Genomic DNA, 10,020 nt, shown 5'->3' with positions numbered 1-10,020 from the left:
TTCCGGCTTTTTTTTCTTTTTGCTTATGTGGTGCTGAGGAATTGAACCCAGGGTCTTGAGTATGCAAGGCAAGCGCTCTACCACTGAGCCAACTTCCCAGCCCTGAGCTGTATCCTTGAGCACTAAAAAATTAAGGAAAAAACCTAGATAGATTATTTCCTAGCACATGAAGTTACTATTATCTCTAAAGGAAGCAGATAATGTTAAAATGGTGGATTTCTTTTGTGCTCTTTTTTATTACATTACTTTAAAAGAAATCAAGCTTTATAGATAAAGATAGTATTTCCTCACTTCTGGCTCTTCTTCCTTTGTCCTCCACACAGACCTTACAGAATGCTGTATCATGCTGTTTTTTTGTTTTTGTTTTAGCACGTGGGTCAGGATATGGCAAACCACTGGCTGCTGGTTGTATCATCTCATTTTCATGAGCTTGTTCTTTGGGTTACAAAGACTACTGCCCTTGCACATCACACAGCCTTAAAAACTGTGCATGAGAGTTTGTTTTGGAGCAGTAGCAAACGTAAGATAAATTGAGAAGCAAAGGGGAAAACTGTGCTAAGAGCTTCTCACAAATGAATTCCCATCATAGAGCACAGGACTTTCTCCATGTGACAAATGAACTTCAGAATTGTGTTTTGCATTTTTAAATAACATGCAGTAGAGTAATTCCTTTGTGCTCAAGCCAGAGGCCAGGGCCTCAGTTTATTCTACTTATGCTTCTTGCTTGATGGTGTAGGGAAGAAAGCTGGGTATGTAGTCATTGCATTTACTTTTATTTTGCAAACGTGTTGGGTCTGTGACTCCATCAGTAGAGAAGTGTTATGTGTTAAGGCATGCTGGCGTATAAAAAGTGTTTGTGAAAAGGCTTGGGGCCAGAGGATTTTCCAAAAGGAATATTGTGCTTATTAGAACATGACTTATAAAGATCCTTGTTTTGACTTGAATTGCTTTTTCACTCCAGCAAGGTCACTGAAAAGAACATCAAGATGTCAGTCATTTATTTTGATTTCCTGCCATCAAGTGAGTAGACAAGATATTAGAAACAGTGGGTGGTGGGTCTCTATCAGCAAGTCAGAAAGACTTAATGGTGATAGTAAACTCAGAGTAAGCGATTCTAACTTTCTATGAGGAATACGCATATTAATGCTGTTCAGGCATTGTTTTTGGCAGGTGGGTATAAAATATCTGTATTGGCTTTAGGGTTTGTGCATTTGTGATGTGTGGAACAGCAAAGAGAATAAAGGAAGAGGGTTCCTGGCCTCCTCCTCACAGTCTGTCAGTGGAGCCCAGGGGATCATGGGAAAACTCTTTGTTCTTCTAATCAGTGTTATGCTTTTAGACTAGATAATTGATAGTGATATCTTTGCCCTTGCATCCTTGTACTCAAGTTTTCATTTTCCTTTCTTTGGCCTGGGGCCACATTGTGTTTTGGTTCCAAGATTTTAATTTGTGGGTCCCAGACAGTGGGTATGATGTTAACTAATTGCCTCAAATGTTGGCTGATGTGGACTTGACCTTTCAAAGTTGAAGCAAGATGCCAAAAATCACAGTTTTACTGAAATGCAGTTTTGTGTTGCTTCAGTCTCAGGGATTTAAAGCTCCATGTCTGGTGATCAGGAGTGTACATGGGAATTCTGTTCAGGGACTCCAGGGCCCCACAGTATCCCAGCTCCCAGTGCTGGTATCTTGGGAACAGAATTCTTTAGTAACTCAAGGATTTAGAGGGACCCTGAAGCAAAGCAGGGCTCTGGATTCCCCTGAAGTTCCTATCAATTCTGGTTCTTTCCTGGAATCATTTTTAAAATTTAACTTTAGTCTATTCTACTGCTCCTACCATAAGAAAACAAAACCAAAACAGCACTCTAAATCTTTGTTTTCTGAGGGTGGATCAATGTGATACAGAGTTGATTTGCATCTAAGTAAATAAAGTAATCCTTGTCTCACTGTAGGCCAAGGCAGGAGGGGAATGAGGTTGGTTTGGGAAATTCAGTGAGACACTGCTTTATTATTACTGTTATTATTTTTGCTTGTTAAAAGCAAGGTGTTTTTGAATGTTGGAGTGACTCTGTCAAGCCTATTTTTCCTGGAAGTATTGTATTATCATCATTGCATACTGAACTCCAAATATACTTGCTTACTGAAGCCCATCTCACAATGAACCCAGTTCATTTTTGTTGGAAAATGGAAAAAGCTCAAACCTAGTAAGAGTGCACTTCCTGTCTTCTTTGCCTTGAAATTTCCGGACACACACACACAGGCACGAGTACACATATATACACCCTTTTCTCTGTCTTGTTCTCCTTTTTTCTCTTTCTCTCTTTACTAAAATCTCTTTTATATTTATAAATGATTACATTAATGCCTTTTATTGTACTGGTAAATGAAAGATTATAAAGATCTCTAGAATTGTTCAGAATTAAGTAAAGGAGAATGGTATTGCTAAGAAGTATAAATTGCTTTCCTGTATTCATCTGTGTCTTATTAAGGTGAGCTTTCCTTCCGTGCTGATTTTTTTTTAACTCTAAGACTCTAGCCTCCTTGTTAAAAAGTTGCTATTGCTTTCCAAAGTCCCTCCCTTCATCACTGTAAGGCATTTCCAAATTGGTACCACTGCCATTTTCCTACCTAATTTTATAAAGCATGTCACCTTTAAAATGTTACTTAAAAAATCCTTTAATGTCTCTTCCTTGGCCCATGAAATGTTAAAATTGACTGCAGTTTAATAATCTTGTTTTATTAAAATCTTGCAACATTTTAGTCAAGTGCTAGAATTTAATTTTCATAGCTAAATTTAAAACCTTAGACCTGAGTTTTATTTCACTTCTTTGTGTGCAGAGCTTAAAGGGCAAGACTGGTTATACATTATGGTTTTTATATAGAAAGTTCTTTTTCTTCTCCTCACCTTCTTGATAGCCAAGAAAATCAAGAGAACAATCAACAGAGCTGAGATTTGTCCAGTGCGCTGGAATTTGCTTCCCTGGCATGAAAGCTTGTTTGTGGCTTGCAAAGTAATGCTATATACCATTGTGAAGGACAGGTGTTTACTCTGCCTTGGAACAAGGTGAGAATTTGAGAAGCTCAGATCAGGCTCTGCATTGGAGGTGTTTTGGCACTTGACCAGTCCGTCAGTTTTGCTACCTATTATTGAAACCAATGAGTAAGTGATGGCGATGTAATTTCACAACTTACAATACAGCTCTAAATCCTCCTTTTTTTTGGTTGATATATTTTAAGCAGCTGAAGATATTTTCCATAAATTTTACTGTCTTCCACTTACCTTTGAATAGAAGCCAATGAGAAGAAATATTTAGAAGGTTATAAGCAGTGATCAAGTAGACTGGTGAGAAGGGCCTTTTGTGGCTTTTTTCAAGTGTGTGCTGGGGGAAGGATTAGTGTAATTTGATAGTGAAATGTTGGAAAATGATATTATTTACTGTTTAGAAATAATGCAAATGGGCCATGCTTTTTAAATCCACAGTTGAAAACACTTAGTTATGCCTCACTGGCTCAATTTTTGCTCATTATTGCTTTACACTGATGGAGTTAAATACAACACACTGCTATACTGGATCAGTCCACAGTTCTAAAATAGAGTTCGATTAAATTACAGATTCTGTTCATTATCATATGTGGAGGTTTGTGAAATTTTGGTTTTAGACTCAACTTGGTTTGAGGACAGAACCTATCCAAGTGATAGAAGAGGAAACAGGCATAAAGAATACCTACTTGTAACTTCCCTGTTCAAACAAAAGCCATCTCAGAATTGAAAGAGCTAAGGGTTTTGTCAAAGTTAGGTCCTTGTTTTCTGTACTCCTGGAATATGGCTTGTCCCCCCGGGGAGGATGTATGTCTGCCAAGGGCTGTAGACATACATTAATTGGTCATTCAACCGCAGCATCTAATTTTATCTTTGAGACACCTTATAAATGAAGGTCAGTGGTTCATGTTGCTTGCTGTGAAGATCATAGGGTGTTGAGAGCAGAGAGAGAACTTAATATGATGACCATAATTTCCATGTAATTCTTTGGAGGCCATTTATGGATTCTTTTTGGCTCACCTTATATAGGGACCTATACAATTTTCCTCTTGACTTTCAGTCAGTGTTGTTATTGACTTATGCTTTAATATTTATAAGGTCATCTGAACATGCAGTCACTTGTCATTTGTTTTAGCAGTTAAGGGTAAGGAATTGAAAGTTGGATTGGAGTTTCAGTCTCAGCTCTGCCACTGTGGAATCTTAGCTCTTTACTCACTTTCAGCTTCTGTTTTGTTGTTTTTATAATGGTGGTCATTCATTCATTCATTCAAGAGATATTGAGTACTTTCTATGAGCCAGACCTTTTCTTGGTACTGGGAAACAATCAGCCAGCAAGACAGGCACACATCCTTCTTCTCTTGTAGCTTCCATTTGATTGGGGAAAATGGAAGAGAATAGAGGTAATGCCTGTATATTCCACCTGGTATATGCTGGATGGTGGGGGTGCTGCAACCAAAATAGAATGATGTCAGGGGTGGAGAGTGGCGAGACTGGAATGAGTCTTCTTTTGTACATGGGGTAGGCAGGAAAGGCTTCTGTGATGAGGTCATGTGTAAGCAGAGTCATACAAAGGGTAGGGGGACTTAAGGGAGTAGGGATCAGTGTATGACAGACACTTTACATTCTTCCAGTGTCTCTGGCAGTGGTAGAGAGTGTAGGGCAGAGCAGGTGTTACAGAGTAGCCAGCTTCTAGGGCTGCTTAGAATACTTAAAATACATGGTAATTAAAAGTATAAAACACCACAGCCAGGTGAGGTTTATTTCAGGAATGCAAGCATTCAATAGTGTGAACTTATTTGACATTACTTATTTTATTAAATATTAATAGAAATATTTAAATATTCTATTAAATCGTAGAAAAAAGTGACCATTTGTATAGTAAAGGCATTTGATAAAATTCAATATATTATTGATATAAAGAATCCTTTGAAATATAACAGGTAAATGTTCTAGCAAATAAGTTATGGTCATCTCAACCCCAAAACAATCTCAGGTAAAAAAAAAAAAAAGTTTTGGTACATTGCTATTAAAGGTAAACAAAAAGTGGGGGACCCTGGGAAGTTGGCTCAGTGGTAGAGTGTTTGCCTGGCATGCATGAGGCCCTGGGTTTGATTCCTCAGCTCCACATAAGCAGAAAAAGTTGCAAGTGGCTCTGTGACTCAAGTGGTAGGTGCTAGCCTAGAGCTGAAGAGCTGAAGAACAGCGCCCATGCCCAGAGTTCAAGCCCCTGGACTGACAAATAAAAGTTAAACAAAAAGGATATGCAGTATTTTCATTATTTATTAATGGTGTTGTGGAATCACAACGCAATGCAACTAGACAAGAGAAAGAGAAAATTGTAAAAACATAGAAATTAGAAAAGATAAATGAATTTTTTTCAAATATTGGGATACAGGATAAAATAAACAAGAGAATGAAGTGAGAAACTAATGATTAAGATTAAGATAAATTTACAAATGTTCCTAGATGGCAATGTGTCAGTGTTCATATATACTAACAATAACAACACATTAGCAGTCTTAATTGAAGAAATAGACCACTGGCAAAAAAAGGATAAAATACTAAAGAACAAACTGAAGAAATATATGTACTGTATGTGAAGATATTTAGAAATTCTTCTGAAGATTACAAAAAGATAGGAGGAACTTAGAAGGACTATCAGATTCTTAGATATATACATGTCCATTATCCCTAAATGTGCATGTTTAGATTAATAACTCTAGTTTAAAAAAGCAACAGGTAACCAAGCTAATTCTGGGTTCACTTAGGAAAAATAAATAAGCATCAATGACTAAGACAGTTCTGAAAAGGAACTTTATATATGGAAGCTAGAATTGGTTCATATATTTATAAGTAAATATCTTCTCAGTTTGCAAGTTAATGTAATGTATTAATTGAAATAAGATAGATTTAGGGGAGAATACAAACTGATTCCTTGGAAAGGCAGAATCATAGTTCAACAAAATAACACAGAAACGGGTACTTGAAAAGGGTAATGTAGGGTCAAGGAGAGGAGGGTAGATGAATGAAGAGAAGTGGTATAGAATTCAGTCACAAATTCAGTGTATAACCTACAAAGGTAAGAAAAGGGAGAAAAGGGAGGGATAAGTGAAGGCGATGAAAGGGGTGGAATTGATCAAGATGCACTGTATTCATGCTTTATAGAATGGCAACTCCTTTGTACAACTACATAAAGATAATAAAAAATAGAAGAGCCTGGTAACTCTGATTACAGTCATATCATTATCATTCATGAAAACATTTTGCACAAGGCAAGGACAGAAAGTTGGGAAAAATCAATGGAACTTATTTTCAGAGCTCCTACAAATGCATAACAAAGAGTCCAACATTGCTGTAGAGAAAGGGACAAAGTATGCAAGTAAGTAGTCTACTGGGGGACAATAACTATGGCTTTTAAACATGGAAAGATGCTTACCGACTAATTGTAGGAGATAGTTCCTATACCTGCAACCTCCCTGAGGTACCAGTCATCATAGTTAGAAGAGCAAAGAGTTAACAACTCTTGTTACCTTCTCTTGGTTGTTTTATACCAGTGCAAAATGACACAGTCTCCTTAGTTGGCAGTTTGACAAAATCTATAATATGAAAAATCCCATGTTTCTTCAGCTAGTAGTTTAAATTTTATAAATTTATCCTAGGTATAAATATGTAGTCCTAGGAAAATGTGCATCCATATATTCTATGAAAGATCTTTCATATACACAGTTATTGGAACTCATTATAGTAGTGTTTACAATGGTAAAAGACTGGGAACAGCCTAAATGTTTTCCAGGATATTAGATAAATACATGTGTCACAGCTGTACATTAGAACGGATGCAGTCATTGAAGAGATAGATGAATATGTATCAGTGTGTAAACATTATCAGTATATGTTATTCATGAAAAATGTGAGATGCAAAGTAGTGTATATGTTTATTCGTGGCACAAGGATTCATACAAAATGTTTTCTTTAAGTGAATAGATACGGGTTTTGGAGAGGATAAGACCTAACCTTTACACCCACACGCGCGCACACACACACACACACTCACACACACACACACACACAATTAATTCAGCATATGTCTTGCACTTAGCCCTCATTATATACTAGTGGTAGTTATTATTTTCATTGTCATCACAGGATTCCTTTGTCTGCTAAGCTGATTTTTAACAGTTGATGTGGAAGAGAAGCCTATTACCCTGTAAATACTGATTAATAATTGTCATACTTCAGCAATTTGTTAATAATGTAATGTACATTGCTTGAAGTGTTTGTCTTGGTGGATCTCAGTATAAGTTCTGCACACCAACAATGTCAAGTAACACTGGAACACACAGGGATAAACAAAACTAAGCTGCTTTTTCATGAGCCTTCTTTGAGACAAGACATTTAATAAACGTGCTTTCTGAGGACTCAGGAGAATATAGTACTTTCCAAATTGACAATGAACTTTAGACAGGGACTACTCTTTAAGGAGAAACGTCTTATGAACAGTTGCTCGATTGTAAAATATTGCCACTTTAACACCTGGATTTGGTTGTGTTCACCTTCATTATTCTTTTTAATGAATCAGTATTCTTGACTCATCCCTAACATATGTATGGTCTCTGCTCGTTTTCTCTCATCTGTAACCTGCTCCAACTCATTAATTTGTTCCCTAGTGGAGATTCTTCCAGAGTCATCTGAATTGCACTAGGTTTCTTGGGTTTAAAGAGAAAGAATTTTGTATTACTAACATGAAATCTCAGGAATTAATTGAATGGAAGTTGACTAAGCTTCATTTGATTCAGCTTTCCCCAAAGCTTTAAAAGGTTTGCTGGTCAGTGGGAAGAAGAAAGTCTGGGTGGGATGTTGAGGCTTTATGAGCTCGATGTTCAGATGGTGGCATCGCTGTGGGAGTTAGGAGACCTGGCTCCTACCTCTGTCCCCTTCCATTTTCCATCTGCTGGCTTTGACTAGGTCACGCAGCCCACCTGTGCTTCAGTTTCATCTTCTGTAAAAGTCAGGCATTAGATTTCAGTGATCAGTACAGGTCTGTCCATTTTCTGACTCCAAGGTATTATTAGTTTGTCTAATGGAGTCAGTAAAGACTGGGAGCCTGAGTAGAATATTTCATTCTACTCTGCAAGTTTCCACATGTGAATATAATAAATATATCACCTGCTCCAGTTCGGCCCTCAAGGAGAAGGAAATTACTCAATAATTAGCTCATAGTCAGCTTTCTGTATTTGAAAACTTGTGGAATTGTTTGACACATCTCTCATTGTTGGTTAATTTCTTCCAGGTAATCCCTGGATATGTCTCAGGTCACAGTGCTATAGACAAATCTCACTTCCTGTGTAGAGGCTGCTTCACTGGTTGCTCTGATGGAGGGAGGGACCCAGGCTGCATATGGTGGCCACATCCTGCCCCCCCAAACTCCCACCCCTAGTGATGGTTTTTGCTGTGGCTGTAGTATTTTAAAAATGCACTCCTCTCTCTCAGCAGATTTCTAAACTTCTCACAGTTGAGGTCTAATTCAGTGAATTTATGCCATCTGGAAATGAGCTTTAAATTTTGTTCCTCCATTGAAATTAGGGCTGTGACATAGCTATTAAAAGGAATGACTGTGAGAGTGAATTTGCTTTTATTATGTGGAGGTAGAATGTTTTGTTAGAAAGAAAGCACTTGCCTGGGGAGAGATCCGAGAGTGACTGAGTTGTTAACTGTCACTATCTCCTCTTTTTAGCAGGAGACAGATTTTGTTTTTAAATGAGATGACAACCAAGAACATTATCAAGACCCAGTGAATTTCAGTTTACTTGATTTCCAATTACCCTTGCTTCTCATGTCATTCTGTGTATTACTGTCAAAAGATCAACTTCTTTTGAAGCCAGGAAGCAATGCTGCTGGCGGAATCCTGATGGTAAAATACAAGTGGTTCTCAGTGTATCCATTACTGATACACAGTGGTGCCTTATTACCTAAGTAAGAGCACCTATGTGTGAATGCCTAAACATGTAGAGCGCACAGGCAGATAAATGATCATAGACACTGAACTAGGGGGATGTTTTTGTCATGAATTAGGGATGCCTATTCATTATTCATGAATTGCAGAGTGAGGAAAGGCTTGAAATCACCTGGAACACATCTGGAGGCAATCTGTAATTTTTAAGCGGCAGCAGAAGAGCCTACATCTATCCAGGACACGATGATAAAACTGCTCATGCAGGATTATGAAATAGCAGTAGAATTCTGTTACTTGCACAACATCTTGTGATTAAATGCCTAGAGGTTTGATTATGAGGTGATAACTGCCTGGTCCCACGCTGTTGATAAGCGATAAATTGATTATAGAGAATGGTGATTTGTGTATATGGAGGAAATTTTAATATGAAAAATTTGTTTATCTGCATTGAGATGTTATCCTTTTCATAGGTCACGCTTTTCATGTCATTATTGCCACTACTGAGCCCAATTTTGAAAATCAAGGTCACACTGTGCCTCCCCCCTCCTTTTTTTTTTTTTTTTCTTTCATGAGAGGTTTGTTATAATCAAAGGTATTTACTCTATTTTTTTTCCTCCACTACTGGGATTTGAACTCAGGGCCTAAGGCTTGCGAGACTGGTACTCTATTGCTTTAGCCCCACTTCCAGTCCTACTCTTTTCTTGGTATTTTGGAGATGGAACCTAGAGAACTTTTCTGCCTTAGCTGTTATCAAACTTGATCTCCAGCCTCTTGAGTAGCTAGGATAATAGCCACTAGTTTGAGGCATAGGGAGCCATTTTTTTTATTATGTTGGAGAATAATTATGACATCAGTGAGTAACTCACTGATTGGATCTTAATAGATAGAGCTATTGAAAAGACTCTTAGTTGAACTGCTTACCATAACCTATCTAGAGAAAGGGATTATTTTACCTAATATTTATTTATTTATTTTTCAGGTAAGGAGTAGGTTTATTCATTGTTCTGGCTGGCACCAGGCCATCTTGACC

Source organism: Dipodomys spectabilis, unplaced genomic scaffold (genome assembly GCF_019054845.1).
Source record: "Dipodomys spectabilis isolate Male_0828 unplaced genomic scaffold, ASM1905484v1 ptg000178l, whole genome shotgun sequence".
NCBI lineage: Eukaryota > Metazoa > Chordata > Mammalia > Rodentia > Heteromyidae > Dipodomys > Dipodomys spectabilis.
This window is presented reverse-complemented; position numbering follows the sequence as displayed.